This window comes from Zeugodacus cucurbitae, chromosome 5 (genome assembly GCF_028554725.1).
Source record: "Zeugodacus cucurbitae isolate PBARC_wt_2022May chromosome 5, idZeuCucr1.2, whole genome shotgun sequence".
NCBI classification, from domain to species: Eukaryota; Metazoa; Arthropoda; class Insecta; order Diptera; family Tephritidae; genus Zeugodacus; species Zeugodacus cucurbitae.
The window spans coordinates 14,504,172-14,519,813 of NC_071670.1; the positions used below are offsets into that span (position 1 = coordinate 14,504,172).

Here is a 15,642-nt window from a genome sequence, read left to right on the forward strand (position 1 = left end):
TTTAGACCTGGAAGCGCTTCGATAAGTAGAAAACATATCCTTTACTATTTGAATTTTGTTTGACCAAAAGCTCAACTGCAAATCGCTGTATGGGCTAAACCTGGTTTTGTTAAACTTACCAACTCGGTAGTCATACCGTCCTCAAACCGGAAGAATCTTATCAAAGTGCTTCGCCCATACATGAAGGTACGTTTTTTATCAAAACTTAGGAGTTCTTGGCATCATATTAGAGCGACGCTTCCGCTGTCCAGTAAGCAGCCTCGTAACATATATTTGTTCTGAAATCAGTCCGTAACCTAACAAATTCTCACTCAAATCGAGGAACAACCGGGGTTTCATGGTGGTTCAACTCGTTTTCGAAAAACGTATAATAAAACAGACCCCTTCTTTCCAAACGTATTTTTTTGATAGACAGAAGTAAAAACAACAAAGCATTTATTATTTATAGGAATATTAAGACTTAAGACTTTTATATCAGTAGAATTTAGAACAACGATGCGATGAGTTATTGGAATCATAAGTTCAAATTTGACTTATAGGCACTCCGACCCAGTGAACCAAAATTTTTACCCAGCTAAAGACATTTAAAAATTTGAATCTTTTGAAAACTAAAGATTGGTTTCCGCAGCTACAAGAACTGTTCCAAGTGTGGCTTAAGGACGTCTAAATTGAATTACCATTTCCCGAAGAATCTTAAGTCCAAAAATTCAAATTCCATGTTTTGATAACGTGGCTTGAAATATGAAAAAATGAGTCAATGCAATATAACTTTGATGAATTGGCTTGCATTCTAGAAAACTTAAAGGCAGGGGATTGTAGAATATCTGAACTTTGTGCAGATATCTCCACATCACAAAAGGAAATAGTAGGGATTAGCTCGAATATTGATAATTATGACAACCATTGGCTTTTCACTAGCCGAAGCTAGCACTTTCCAAGCACAACAATCAATGACGCACGAGCAGAGCGCTGTTAAGAGAAACTATGCCCGCTTACTCTCTCGTATATAATATTACTCTCTATTTTCGTGGTAGTTCTTGACTTTATGATTCGATAGCACCAATCAGTAGCTTGGAAATATATTTCTTTAGTTCGATTTGAGTAAAGTAACTACGAAACTTGATTGAAGGCACCTCTTAACGCCAGTAATAGCAACCTTACTAAGTCTTTTGTTTGTTAAACTCCATCATTTCCAAGTTTCTTTGGTACAAATTGTTTACAATAAGACACTATTCCTTTTGGAGACACCTCTTGGTACCAGAAATATTGATCTTAACCAAACTTTTTTGATGGAATTCTTAAAATGAGTTGAAGACACTTCTTCTTAAAACAAATAATGCTCTGATCAAATATTTAGTTTATGAATCTCTATAAAACTATATTTAACCATCCAAATCTTCTCCTTTCACAACTGAAGACTTGAAATAGTGGCATTTTAAGTCGCCAAAAGCCGGCATTATCTGTCTGCTCGACAATATGAGAATGCAGCGAAGAAAAAAAGCAATAAAAAGCCGTCTGTCAATAGTTCAACTCACGACTGGTAGTCGTAAAACTTTTGTTACAACGGAAAAAATAAGCATTATATGGCTCCACTACAGCGCTTAGTTGCAACGCAGACGCTGTTGGACGCCTTCACAGCAACAACTATGCAAAAATTTTGCTATTTTTCGAGTTTTTCAACGGCTTTTATGGCCTATGCACTGCTTTGCAAGTGTATGTTTGCGTATGTGGCATGCCGCATGACTCATCGCACTCGATTTTTGCTTGCAATTTTTGAAATTTTTTTCCGAATACCATTTTTATTTTTGCCACAGCGCAACTTTAATGAGGCAGAAAGCCATGCGCTAAGTAACCAAAAATCATACACACACACACCACAAATTTGACACGCACACAAGTGCATTAATGCTAGAAGTATGCGAAAATTTCATTTCAACATTGCACTTTAAGTTATTTATTTGCTTGCGTATATGAGTATAAGAGCACACCCTGCACCGGCACCCTCACACACATGCAGTTACAAGCAGACACTAGCCATTATTTGGAGTCTTCCAGCGCAACGCAATCACATTTAAAGGGGCGCAAATTTCACTTTGGCCACACGCCAACCAAACAAGACACATGCTCCTCCCACCCCTGCTGCTCCTCCGCTTTCCACACACAGGCCACTCGCTGCGACAGCGACAGGAAATGCTATAAAAAACTTTTTATTGGCAAACGTTGACATGCAATGCGTTACATTACAAGTATTACATGCATGCATTACCAACACATATACACAGACATATACAAATACATTGCTACTTTGTCACTTTACTGTTACTTTTACTCTTTAGTTGCGCATTGTTGGAACTATTGTTGTTGGCACTGACTATTTGGTGATTGCTGACAGTACAGTGCTTTTTTGTTGTTATCACTATATATACAGTGGGGAGCAAAACCGTCAACATGTTTACTGAATGCGACTAAAGGTCCTTATATCTTTTTTTCTACTAGCAGTATCGGCAACATTTATACACCAAAATAAAGATAATAATTCAATTTATTAAAAATAGAACACAGAACAGCTTTTTTTTTATTCTTGAACGAAAATATACGATAAATTCCATTTACAAGTCATTTTGACAGTTTTGCACTTATACACTTAGACCTAAGTTCTTCACAGGGCTTAGTACTTTGTCCATAGACCTTTATTTTTTATTACGCTTTTTATGCGTCTGGGCATACTTTCAACCAAGTTTTCAATAATTGAGTGGGGTATATTTCTCCACTCCGTCTGTACCCGACTCCACAGTTCGTCCATGTTGGAAGGCGGATCTCGATACTTAGCCAGCTGCTGCTTAACGTATGCCCACAGATTTTCTATCGGGTTAAGGTCGGGACTTTGTGCTGGCCATTTGAAAGTTTTAAAACTTTGATTTTGGAGCCATTCTTGGACAATTTTCGCCGTATGTTTCGGGTCGCCATCTTGTTGAAAAATTATTTCCTCCGCTGGATAGGCACATTCGTCCACGAAGTCAGGCAACTGTGAATTTAGAATATGCAGATATATCTCCTTATTCATTATTCCACTTATTCTAAACAAAGGACCAATATGCCACCACGTGAAGCAACCCCAAATCATCAAACTTCCGCCACCGAATTTGACAGTTTGCTTTACCTATCCACGCTGAAGCTTTTCTTGCGGACGATGCCAAAAATATGCCTTACCATCAGATTGATACCTGTTAATTTTCGTCTCATCTGACCATATAACCCTTTTCCAGTCCTCAATTGTCCAATCTTTCCGTTCTCGGCAAAAATGAAGTCTAGCTTTAACATTTCGTTCAGATAAAGCAGGTTTTTTTTTGTTTAACCGCAGCAACCATACCAATTTTATTTAAAGAGCGTCGAACTGTCCATGTACTCGCTTGAAGTTCTAACTTAGCAGCAGCTTCTCGAGGAGTCCTACATTCATTTTTGCGTAATAATCGCTCAACAGCACGGGCATCACCATCGGTAAGCTTCCGCGGGCGGCCTCCAGCGTTTACAACTTGGACAATATTTTGTCTTTTCTTCACATTTATTACCGTTTGTCGACTTATATTTAACTTTTCAGCAATTTTCCTAGCTGAATAGCCGTTTTTAATTAAAACAATAACTTTATCTTCGACGTCTCGCAGTAACTTTCGCATTTTTTTTTTTGGTTCACAAAAAACCCCTGGAAAAATTTTTAGTAATCGCCACGACAGACAAAACGTTACTAATATAAATTGTTAACTCCGTCTCTACTCAGAACTTCCATTGAATTACCGAACCCAGCCATTCCGGTAAATATAGCGGGACTTTCATGGCATACTTATACAGTGGTGCAAAACTGTCAAAATGACTTGTAAATGGAATTTATCGTATATTTTCGTTCAAGAATAAAAAAAAGCTGTTCTGTTTTCTATTTTTAATAAATTGAATTATTATCTTTATTTTGGTGTATAAATGTTGCCGATACTGCTAGTAGAAAAAAAGATATAAGGACCTTTAGTCGCATTCAGTAAACATGTTGACGGTTTTGCTCCCCACTGTATATATATTTATACATATGGAAGTATATATAATACTTATATGCATATATATTTCAGATATCAATATACTTCTTCACTCTCTTTAAGTAACTTAAAATGTCCTGCCAGCTTGCAGACACGCTGTCTTTTACTGCCACTCTACCGTGTATATATGTATGTATGTATAATTCAATGAGCGCCATTATGGCTTAGACTAGTACTTAAATTTGTTAAAAGCAACTCAGTCACTACTTTTTGCCTGCTCTGAATTCTTCAATAGTCAGCACTCAGCGGTATAGTCACAGCAGAAAGCTTTAAATACAAAACTTTTACATCAAAATAAGTCTGAGGAGAGATTAGACACAAAATATATCTCAAAAACTTAGAACAGCCATTTTGAGATTAACAGAGTAAGAGAGAGGATCAGACCTAACCTCTTTCTACAGCCGTTTTGTTACATATTTCACGGAGAAATATTTTTAAACCATTTGAGCTTATCAAGCGAAGGAAGATTTATTTGACATTCCTCTCACCTTCTGAATCGGTGTCTTAAAGATTATTAACTTATTTCAGCTTTTGTACCAGGATTGGCACCCACTGAATCGGTTTCTGAAAGATTCTTAATTCTTTTCAGCTTTTGTATTAGGATCGGCATAGTAGCATTATCCCTAGCGATCTATAACAGATTCTAAATAATCAAATCCTGCTTTGAGTGGGAAAGAAATTTGCAAAACCAATCTCTCTCACCACCTCTCTTTCTCTCTTCTTATTCCTTATTCATTTTTTATTGAAACATCATCTTCAGGGTTCATTAAAATTTTGTTGTTAGACTAACTTTCGTTCCATACAAATCATCCGACTTAAGAAAGTCTTGAAGTTGAAAATATCTAACGATCGAATCGTCTTTTTTCTCACTGATAGAACTCCACTTTAAAAACTCAGCTTCTCAGTGCATTGATATTATTTCTACTAGAATATTTTACTTTATAAATAAATCCCTTTGTCAAATGTAACAAGTCGGAATCCTGCCGATTTAGTTCCTATTCTAAATAAGTAAAAGTTAAAAAACAGACCCTCTCTCTCTATGCTAAAATATCTTAGTAAATTTTTTTTTTAAACAGCGGTTCAACCTAAAAATACATGTATGTAAAAAGTAAGAACTGTGAAGAGACTACAACGGGTATAATTTCCACTTCGATTCGAAAAAATGTTAGAGGAAATTTGATCTCGGATTCGTGTTACAAAAGTAAATAGATATAATTTATAGTTCTCTTAGTAAGAAAAACGGCACACAATAAATAAAGAGTAGTAACTCGTTATAAAATTCAATCCGACTGGTCTGATTGATTCAGAACATGCTTGATGGAGTAAATTTTGTTCCAAAGAAAACAATGCCGAATAATCAACTCTATCTATCGCTCTCTCAAAACTCATGGTTGATGGGACCCTCTTACTAAAAACTATCACAAATTTTCAAGAACTACCGACCGATATTGTCTTCCTTGAAATCTGCAAATATGTTTATTTTACTAAAAAATCTCGAATAAAATAAGTGGCGCCTGGAATTCAGTAGCACTCAATCTTCCAACCACTATCCTTTGCTATATCGATTAGGCTTAGTACAACCGTATAAGTTTCAATGCTGAAAAGTCTTGAAGTTGTTAAAGTTAATGCAAAGCCAACTAATTTCATTAGGTCTCAGCAGAAATGTGATTACAGCTGAAAGAATTTACATTGAAAAGCACGTAAGCTCGAATGTTAGGGGTAAAGATCTCAAGTAAATAGTGGTCAATAAGACTTATAGTTTAATACTGTCTTTTTTTAACCACTGAGGAAGTTTACATAAATTTTAGATTGAGTTTTCAAGGCGAAAACATATAAAGGCCTTTAATATAGTTTCTGGAATCAACACAAATACAACTAAAGGCATTAGCTGTCACAAAGAATTGGTATATCGTTGACTGAACATCTAAGAAACGTAAAAGCTCCGAGTTAGGAAATTGAAAAGGTTCAATTAGAAAAAGCTCGATGATTTTTTAAAATAGTCTAGTGCCACTAAAAATTTGATTCCTTTTTAATGATTCGTACATAATTGGTTTTGAATATAAGTTATATTGAAGTATCAAAATTTCAAACTGAACTTGTGGAACACTTATTATTTGGCACACACCTGCGTTAATAACTTTAATGGAGAGGTGGGACAACTGAAATTTTTTCACTGTTCACTATTACTTAAACTTAAACTATTGGTTTTCCTCATCGATTGTTGAAAATTCAATACAACCTATATGCAATATAACCACGTCACCGTTATGTATATGAATATATACTAGGCAGGACCGCACCCGTTGAATAGAAAAACGCGACTACAGCGCTGACGTGACTACACAGGGTTGTATGGCTGTAGCAACTCCACATTTGTATGGGTTGGCCAACAATGAACTCTGACTTCAGACTGACACACAAAACGCTCACACACACACATTCAAAGCGATAGCGTGCTGCATAAAGACATTATAAAGGATAAATGAGTTGAAACAACAAAGTGGAAAAATGTGGCAATTGAGAAATGGATAAAAAAGCGTAAATGAAACAATGTGAAATGCGGCCGGAATCAATAAACCAAAGCGCTATAAATACAAGTATGAAGTGAAAATGAGTAAAGTAGCAAAGAACAACGGTATACTACGTCATGCGACGGTAAGTGAGTGAGCGCACAACGGCTGAGGGTGGCGGCGAGCAAGTGTAAACACTAAAGGGAGTAAAATTGTGCTAGCGCCAAGTGACGACAAAACAGCCGCGAGAAAGGGAGTATTGCAACACAAAACGTCACTCCACTGCCACGTTACACACCCCTCACTAGCGCTCTCACTCTCTTTTACTCAATTTTATTGCGCTTCCTTTGTGTTGCGTCAATTGGCGCTGACTCATAAACTTTACCGGCTGATTGTCGGCCAAAATCAAAGTAGCCGTAAGGGCTGAAAGGAGCGTTTTGAAGTAAAATGTAAATGAAGTTATGCGCTGAATGTAATGAATAACAACTGCCATGCGACATACATAAACTGCAATTACAACCACAACAACAGCAATAAAAAATACAGAGGAACTGCATTTTTAGTGCAACGCAAGCACTTCACTTCCGGCACAAGGGCACGTGGCAACCGCAATGAAACTCCAATTCAGTTGAAGTGGGTAACAGCGAGAGAGAGAGATAGAGTGTGTGAGTTAGTGGGAGCGACGGCCGGCAAGCCTGTAAGCAAGTTTTATATGCGCTCAAGTGGAAGTGACGACGTGCTAACAGGGAGTTGGTGTTTATTGGTACCGTTAGTTGGTATTGTTGAAATAAAACGAATTAAAATAAAATAAAATAAAATAAAATAAAATAAAATAAAATAAAATAAAATAAAATAAAATAAAATAAAATAAAATAAAATAAAATAAAATAAAATAAAATAAAATAAAATAAAATAAAATAAAATAAAATAAAATAAAATAAAATAAAATAAAATAAAATAAAATAAAATAAAATAAAATAAAATAAAATAAAATAATATAAAATAAAATGAAATAAAATAAAATAAAATATAATAAAATAAAATAAAATAAAATAAAATAATATAAAATAAAATGAAATAAAATAAAATAAAATAAAATAAAATAAAATAAAATAAAATAAAATAAAATAAAATAAAATAAAATAAAAATAAAAACCAATACAATAAATTAAATGTTAAGTAAAATATATCGTAAGCAATATGATGTGTCGAAAATAATTATAAAACTTCATGTTCCATTAAAAAAATGTTTTTTTAATAAATACAGATTCGTTTTGTTTGTTTTAATATTATTTTATACAAAAGTTTAGGTCTTATATTTATCGATTAAAGCAGAACGAAGTCTGCCGGGTCAGTTATTCAATTAATATAATTCAAATTTAAGTTAGCCATTCCATAAATTTTATGTTCTAGTCCAAATAACCGTTACTTATAGGTAGGCAATTTGGAAATCAACAAATTTCATTTCACACAAAATTTTTAAAATATATGGATTTTATATAGGTCACTTATCGAACAGTATAACAAATTTCGAATTTTCTAACAAACGTTGCATAGCTTTAGGCGCAATTTATATATTGTTCTTAATATGACAACTAATTTGCAGATTCTACATTTTATATGTACCAACTAAACTGTTTTATCGACCTTTATCGACTGGAGGCGAATTAGATAAATTTGATTCCATTTTATATCGCTTTTAAACTTAAATTTATTTATGTTAGTCTATTTTTGACCCTTGTCTCTAAAATACTCATTTAAAATATAATTTAGTTCGTCATCAGTAATTGTTTACATAAAAGCTTCCAAATGGTTTATTTCTTTTAAATTTCCGCAACTCACTCATTAACGGATAGATTTCGACAAATAATTTCGATTTTGCGTATTCAATGATTTCATAATTAGCGATATCTATTAGCCGAGGAATGTATTTTTTCAAGTTGGTAAGTGAGATTAATGTGATCCTAAATTTTATTTTCGATACTGTTGCAATAATTTCGACATAAAATTTTTCGATCGAAACGGATTCAATGATTAGGCCCAATAATTTATAGTATCTTATTGGATGGATGGATAGAGGACTCAAAAAATGTTATTTTCAAATATAGAGATATATATATAGTATATAGATAACAAGTGGACTCTTCGATAAAATTACTGGTTCAAAGCAGTAGTTGATCTCTTTCATAGAAACAATTATCAAATTTAAATTGCGATGGGTAAAGAAAAATACACAATCAAATTGTATGCAATTCGTGGAATAGCAGGAAATCCATGATTTCTAAATTATTAGTAATCAAACCTTGTTAATGATTTCCATATTTTTTAATTCCAATTTCTTTAGTTCCAATTCCATATTTTTAGTTAATAAATATTACTGATTCATTTAAAAATCTGCATTTTTTTTTATAACCTTAGTGAAAATTTGGCATGACATGGCGTTTTTAGCTTAGTGTTGGGGTGACAATAAAAATAATATAGTTTAAACAATTTTAAAAAATATTTTTGGTTACAAATGTTGAAGAACATAGCTTTTTTGTTATGACAAGTCAAAGCCAGCAACATAGGATTTTGCATTTTGAGCGTCATATAGGTATTGCACTTTAAGCAACCGTAAACAATATACTTCTATGAAATCTGGGTAAATTCATAAAAAAACTTACTTTTTGTCTGAAGTTGAGTTACATAACTTAACTCTTATGTGCACACATTTTTTTATTCATAATAATTTTCGGCAATTTTTTATTGTAATTCTTGTAGCTTTTTTAACAAAAATTGCTGAAATAAGTAGTGATCCTAAATTTTATTTTCGATACTGTTGCAATAATTTCGACATAAAATTTTTCGATCGAAACGGATTCAATGATTAGGCCCAATAATTTATAGTATCTTATTGGATGGATGGATAGAGGACTCAAAAAATGTTATTTTCAAATATAGAGATATATATATAGTATATAGATAACAAGTGGACTCTTCGATAAAATTACTGGTTCAAAGCAGTAGTTGATCTCTTTCATAGAAACAATTATCAAATTTAAATTGCGATGGGTAAAGAAAAATACACAATCAAATTGTATGCAATTCGTGGAATAGCAGGAAATCCATGATTTCTAAATTATTAGTAATCAAACCTTGTTAATGATTTCCATATTTTTTAATTCCAATTTCTTTAGTTCCAATTCCATATTTTTAGTTAATAAATATTACTGATTCATTTAAAAATCTGCATTTTTTTTATAACCTTAGTGAAAATTTGGCATGACATGGCGTTTTTAGCTTAGTGTTGGGGTGACAATAAAAATAATATAGTTTAAACAATTTTAAAAAATATTTTTGGTTACAAATGTTGAAGAACATAGCTTTTTTGTTATGACAAGTCAAAGCCAGCAACATAGGATTTTGCATTTTGAGCGTCATATAGGTATTGCACTTTAAGCAACCGTAAACAATATACTTCTATGAAATCTGGGTAAATTCATAAAAAAACTTACTTTTTGTCTGAAGTTGAGTTACATAACTTAACTCTTATGTGCACACATTTTTTTATTCATAATAATTTTCGGCAATTTTTTATTGTAATTCTTGTAGCTTTTTTAACAAAAATTGCTGAAATAAGTAGTGATCACGGGAGACATAATAAGCTGTAAAATTAATACAATTTTGAGTTCTTTATTAAAAAATGAAGCTTATAGTTATTCCATTATTATTTCTAACTGTTTTCCCTTGAAGACAAAATATTAGCTGTCATATTAGTAAGCAATTTTACAAAATTCGCTTTGTTTTAATTCTCCTAAATTATTTTAATTTTATTTAATTAATTTATTTTTTTTTTATTTTTCTTATAAAACTAGAATCTCAAAATTAGAAAAAACTTATTAATCATTATTCAAAAAAATGTCAATACTAGAAATGCAAGCATTAAAATAATAATAAAATTAATAACAATAATTTTAAGGATTCCAAAGGAAAAATTTCCTTTTTTTTATTTTTAGTGCTCAAAGCGAAACAAAATTTTTCTTCGTTATTTTTCTATAATTAATTTCAATTGAAATGGCAACACTGGCAGGTTCCTCTTTTATTAGAAAAGTAGATTTTTGTTATTTTTCAATTAAATAATTAAACTTTTATTACAAAAAATTTATATTCCAAATATTTAAAATAAAATCGAATATTCGAAATTTTTTTTTTAATTTCTTTACAACAATATTTTTATATATTTTTCTGATCCCGTTTTTATACACTATCAATATTTTGGACAAAATAAAATATTTTTGTGCACTTAACGGTTATTTGTAACAGTTAAAACTAATGGAGTTTGATATTGAGTATATCAAAATGTTCAGAAAGTCGAGACGAGTGAAATACCGTCTGTCAAAGCAAGCGATAACTTGTGTAAAATTAAGACAATTTAATTATTTTTTTTTTAATTGGCAACACCATTTCCATACTCAGTCGAAAATTTTATTTACTTTTTTCCACAAAAATTATAATTGTATTAACCTTTTCCGTATTGTAAGTTTGACTGCACTTCCTGTCAACTCGCTCGAACACATACAAATTTATATCAATCCGCAAAGATTTCTTTTCACTTGAAATAGCTTTTAAAATATATTTTATTTGATTTTATTTCACTTTATAATTCACATTGTTGGGTTTCTATAATTTTCTCAACACATTACATTAGTAGTGGAGGAGACACGTTTGTAGGCGCATTAAATGCTTAATTAAGCCTTTTCGGTTGCAACCGTTTGGAAAGCTCGACGAAGACTAAATCCAAGCTGTGTGGCTCGAAGACACATTGCTTGCCTGCTTGCTTGCTTGTTTGGTTGGTTGGCTCGCTGGTTGCTTAGCTGCTTGGTTGCTTTGGTCGCTCGGGCGATGCGCGCGCTGCGCCAACAACAAAGCTACAGGAACGACAGGACATTGGATTGGAATCGTCGTGTCACGCTCGTCGGCGCTAAGTTATTGTTATTGTTATTATTTTTGTTTTGTTTTTGTTTTAGTTGGAAGTTTTCCAAAGCGAGTTTCCAATAGCGCCAGTCAGCTAGCCAACTTCTTGTATGTTGGTGTTATTTGTTGGCCGTATGCCAAAAACAAAACAAATACATGCATACATACATATTTACATGTTCGTTGCATGCAACAACAATGCATTTAGCCGCAAAATTAAACATGAAAAACAGCTGCTTTGGCAGCGAATCGTCGCATGACAGTATAACTACTTAAACAACAACAACTAGGGTGGTAATAAAAAGTCATGTAACATAACAACCAACCGCATGGAATCGTTAGCAAAACAACAAACAACAACATACACATTTCTTTCGGTCCATCATAACTCGGTTGCTTTGGTCATGCGGCAGTTAGAAATGAGCGGAGACTCAGCGCCGGGTTGGCGAGCTGAATTTAGCGACGGCGAAGCGCAGTTTGAATTTCATATCGGGTAGAAGACACAGAAAATTTTATTTAAATCTATACAAAATAAATCAAAATAGTATAATAAAAATTACTTTTTTATTTTGCATTTAAAATTTGCACTGTCGAGGTCTCTGGAGACTCATTTCTCTCTGGAGCTTGGTTTTTTATTTTCTCCGAAAAACACTTAATGTTATTGCTTTTTAGGCTTTAAACAATCCATTTCGTATGAAATTAGCCACATTTAATAGTTCTAAAGCACAAACTGGTTGCCAACTTTCAAAAAATATTTATTTTAGGAAAACAAAAACGTCTTTAATTGGCAGTTGCTACTTCAAACTCTTCGTTATTTAAGTAAATAAAAAAAATTAACATTTCCTCTAGTATTGCCAACTTTTACTAAATGTTCTTAAAATTTATTCTTAAAAACGAATTTATACAAAGCAATTGTATAATGAGTCTTTACATTGTAATAATTTAGCTGAAAATGTATACTTCAATGGAACTTGTCTTTGAATAAGAATATTTTCTTAAGAGAACCCGGCTTCAAAAAACTTAGATTCATAAATTGTCTGTACGAAGAAAATAACGGGCAATGTACTTACGCTGGTCGGCGTAATATTTAAGTTTCAACTTGAAGGAGCACAAAGCCTTTGAAAGACCAGAAAAGCCTTTGAGAACACATATCCTTTAGTACTTGCAGAGACCACCCAAATCGATTGTTTATGGTTTCTTAAAGTGCAATACGCATATGGCACTCAAAATGCAAAATCCTATTTTGCCAATTTTCACTTGACATAACAAAAAAGTTTTGTATTAGATAACTTATTTAACATTCGCATACAAAAATATTTTTGAAAACTTTTTAAACTATAAAAAGTATTATTATAGTCATCACACCCCTAAACTAAAAATGCCATGTTGCCAATTTTCACACAACCTCATTGAAAAATTTCTATTAACACACTTTTTTAAGAAATTTCGTGGTTCAAAATTCATTGAAATTAATTTGAATTACGAAACTTCTAAATGACACTGAAACACTAAAGCAATTATAGCAGGGTGACTAGAAAATATTCAAAATTATCGAACGTAGGTTTGATTTTGAAACTTTTGCAAATTATTGAACATTTGTTTGGTTTTAAAAATCATAATTTTTTAAAATATTTCTCTCAACTTTTACGAGTATGTAGATAGATAGGGAGATAGTATCTCATTTAATATCATTTGAAATCTCCTATATTTTTATACTTTTAAATATCTTGATATTTTTTTAATTGCAAAAATTAGGAATGATGTGTTGCCAAATTTCTGTACTTTTCATTATTATAATTTATTTTTAGGCTCCAATAAAACAAATTATATTATATCTGTTTATATATATTAAGTATAATAAATATTTTACAGAAGATTAGATTTATTGAAGGTTCATAAATTATAAATATTGGTATACTATGTTGCCAAATTTCTATTAATTTTTTTTTTATTTATTTTTTACTTTATTTATCATAAAATTGGATTATACATAAATACTTTAAACCGAATTGATATATATTTCCAATTTTTAATATATATCTTAAACACTTTTACAAAAATTTGTAATTTTATTTATATTACATGTATTTTAACGATTTTTCCAATTCGCAATGCAATTTATTATTATGTAAATACAAAAATTTACACTATTTTTGAAAAATTACACACCACAACTATGCGACTGTTTTCACACTTGAGAATTCTCAAACACACACTGCCAGTTCACTGCATTCTGAACACTTTAACTTCAAGTGTGTGCACCACTAAATATTCGAATGCCTCAAGAGGTGCTGAGTATGTGTCGAAAATTTTTCAGATTGCAAACTAAGCAAGTGTATATATGTATTGTGCAAATACAAATCGCTTCAACTTCCACACTTGAGTACACACTTGAGAATCGAATATGAATGAAAATACTGCAGAAATATCAGCAATCACACACACACAAGCAGGCAGACTAGCGGATACACTTGTACCGTTGTATGCATGTAATTGCATTGCAGTATGTTAGCGCACCTCAAAAACATGAGCACATCCGACTTAATCCCGTTCACAATGCGCCACCTTTAAAGTTCTTCGCTTCACTAAGCCTTTAAGTATGCAGCAAGAACTATGAAAGTTCAATAGCTTATAACTGTATTTTTAACTAGCAGTACACGAACCACTTGATATTTATTGTGGATTTAACGTAAAGTTGCGAATTTTTTCCGCGTTCACCAACGACGAGTACTGCACAACGACTGACTGGCTCAGAGTGGCACACGAAAGGACTACAGCCGTGCGCTAGTCGAAAGACATGAAGCTCGGCACTTCGCTCGTGTCGCCGACTGGAAGCGCCTAAATATGACAATATTTATACCAGTGTGTATGTGTGTGTGTTGTTGGCAAATATTTGCTTTTGCTCAAGTTCGGCACCTACAGCTGTGTGCTCGGCGACAGTGGCGCATAGCCGTTGTTGCTATTGGAAAATTGGCGAAAAATTACGCAATTTCCAGTGCGACAGAATGTTTTTGGAAGTTTTCCGGTAAAGTTCCCGACAACAACACGTGCACACTGAAATTTAACTAGCTCCAAACATCGCTGGCATTCGCAAGGAATGCGTTTATACATATGTGTGTGCGTGTGACCGATTGGAAGCCACGCAGCCAGACTGGCGGGCAATTCGGCTGATGATTGGCATGACGGTGCAGACAACTGTTGTTGGAAGGCGGCGTTGGTAGAAAATGCTCAAACAACTGTAAATATTGTATTTTGCTGGAGTTCATTGAAGTGCAGTGGCAGTAGGCGACAGCAAGTCGCCTGCATAAATTCGAGTTGGCAGTTGGAGATTGTACATATGTACGAATGTATGTGATTGAGTGAGCGCTTTATGATTTGAGGTCTTGGTAGTTGGAAAATCGGCAACGTTGTTGACGTTGATGTAGTAGTTTTAAATGGTTGCCATAAGTAAAATTAAAATTAAAACAGGCGCGGTAACTATAAAGATATATAACCAAGCACAAACCTGCAGAAAATGTACTCATGTGAAATTTGGCAACGTTGTCTAAATAAAATATATTTTTTTCTAATTTGAAAGTTTGGAGATATTTGACTGCAATTGATTCAAAAATTATTTATTGTATTGGTATTTGAGTACTTTTACAGAATTTCATAGAATCTATATAAAATTAAAACAGTTACTTGGAATTTGACAACGTTGCTTCTAAGAAGTAGTTCTTAGAATTTTCTTCAATGCAGTTTTGTAATTATTACTCACTTAAATTAGAACGCAGACATCTTTACAGAATAAAAACATAAACGATGTTAAAACTTGTATGCATTGAAATTTGGCAACAATGTATTTCGATGCAAGAGTTTCGTACAATTGCACGAAACTAAAAATTTTGCAGTAATTAACATTGTGTGACATATTATTTTATTATATGAAAATTATAAATACAATAAAATTATATGTATGTATATGTATATTTATGTTCTTCACACAAGAAATTAGGCAACGTTGCATATAATGAACCATACTTATGAAAAATAATTTATGCCAGATATTTTCAGCACTTTAATTTTACATTATTGGAGTGCAATGATTAAATTTTTGA

General features: G+C 32.5%; 1 protein-coding gene across 4 annotated transcripts in view; it reads right to left on the minus strand.

Moving 5' to 3' along the window:
- The window catches only part of LOC105218772 (microtubule-associated protein futsch), a 218,429-nt gene that overhangs the window by 196,156 nt on the left and 6,631 nt on the right, over positions 1–15,642 (minus strand). For 2 of the 4 annotated variants that reach the window (XM_054231029.1, XM_054231026.1), the window contains exon 1: positions 11,096–11,548. The exons of 1 other annotated variant lie outside the window; for it this stretch is intronic. The gene's annotated coding sequence lies outside the window, so the exon portion shown is untranslated. Of the gene's footprint in view, positions 1–11,095; positions 11,549–14,062; positions 14,334–15,642 lie in introns of those variants that run through there. One more of the 4 variants, XM_054231028.1, reaches the window with a different exon arrangement.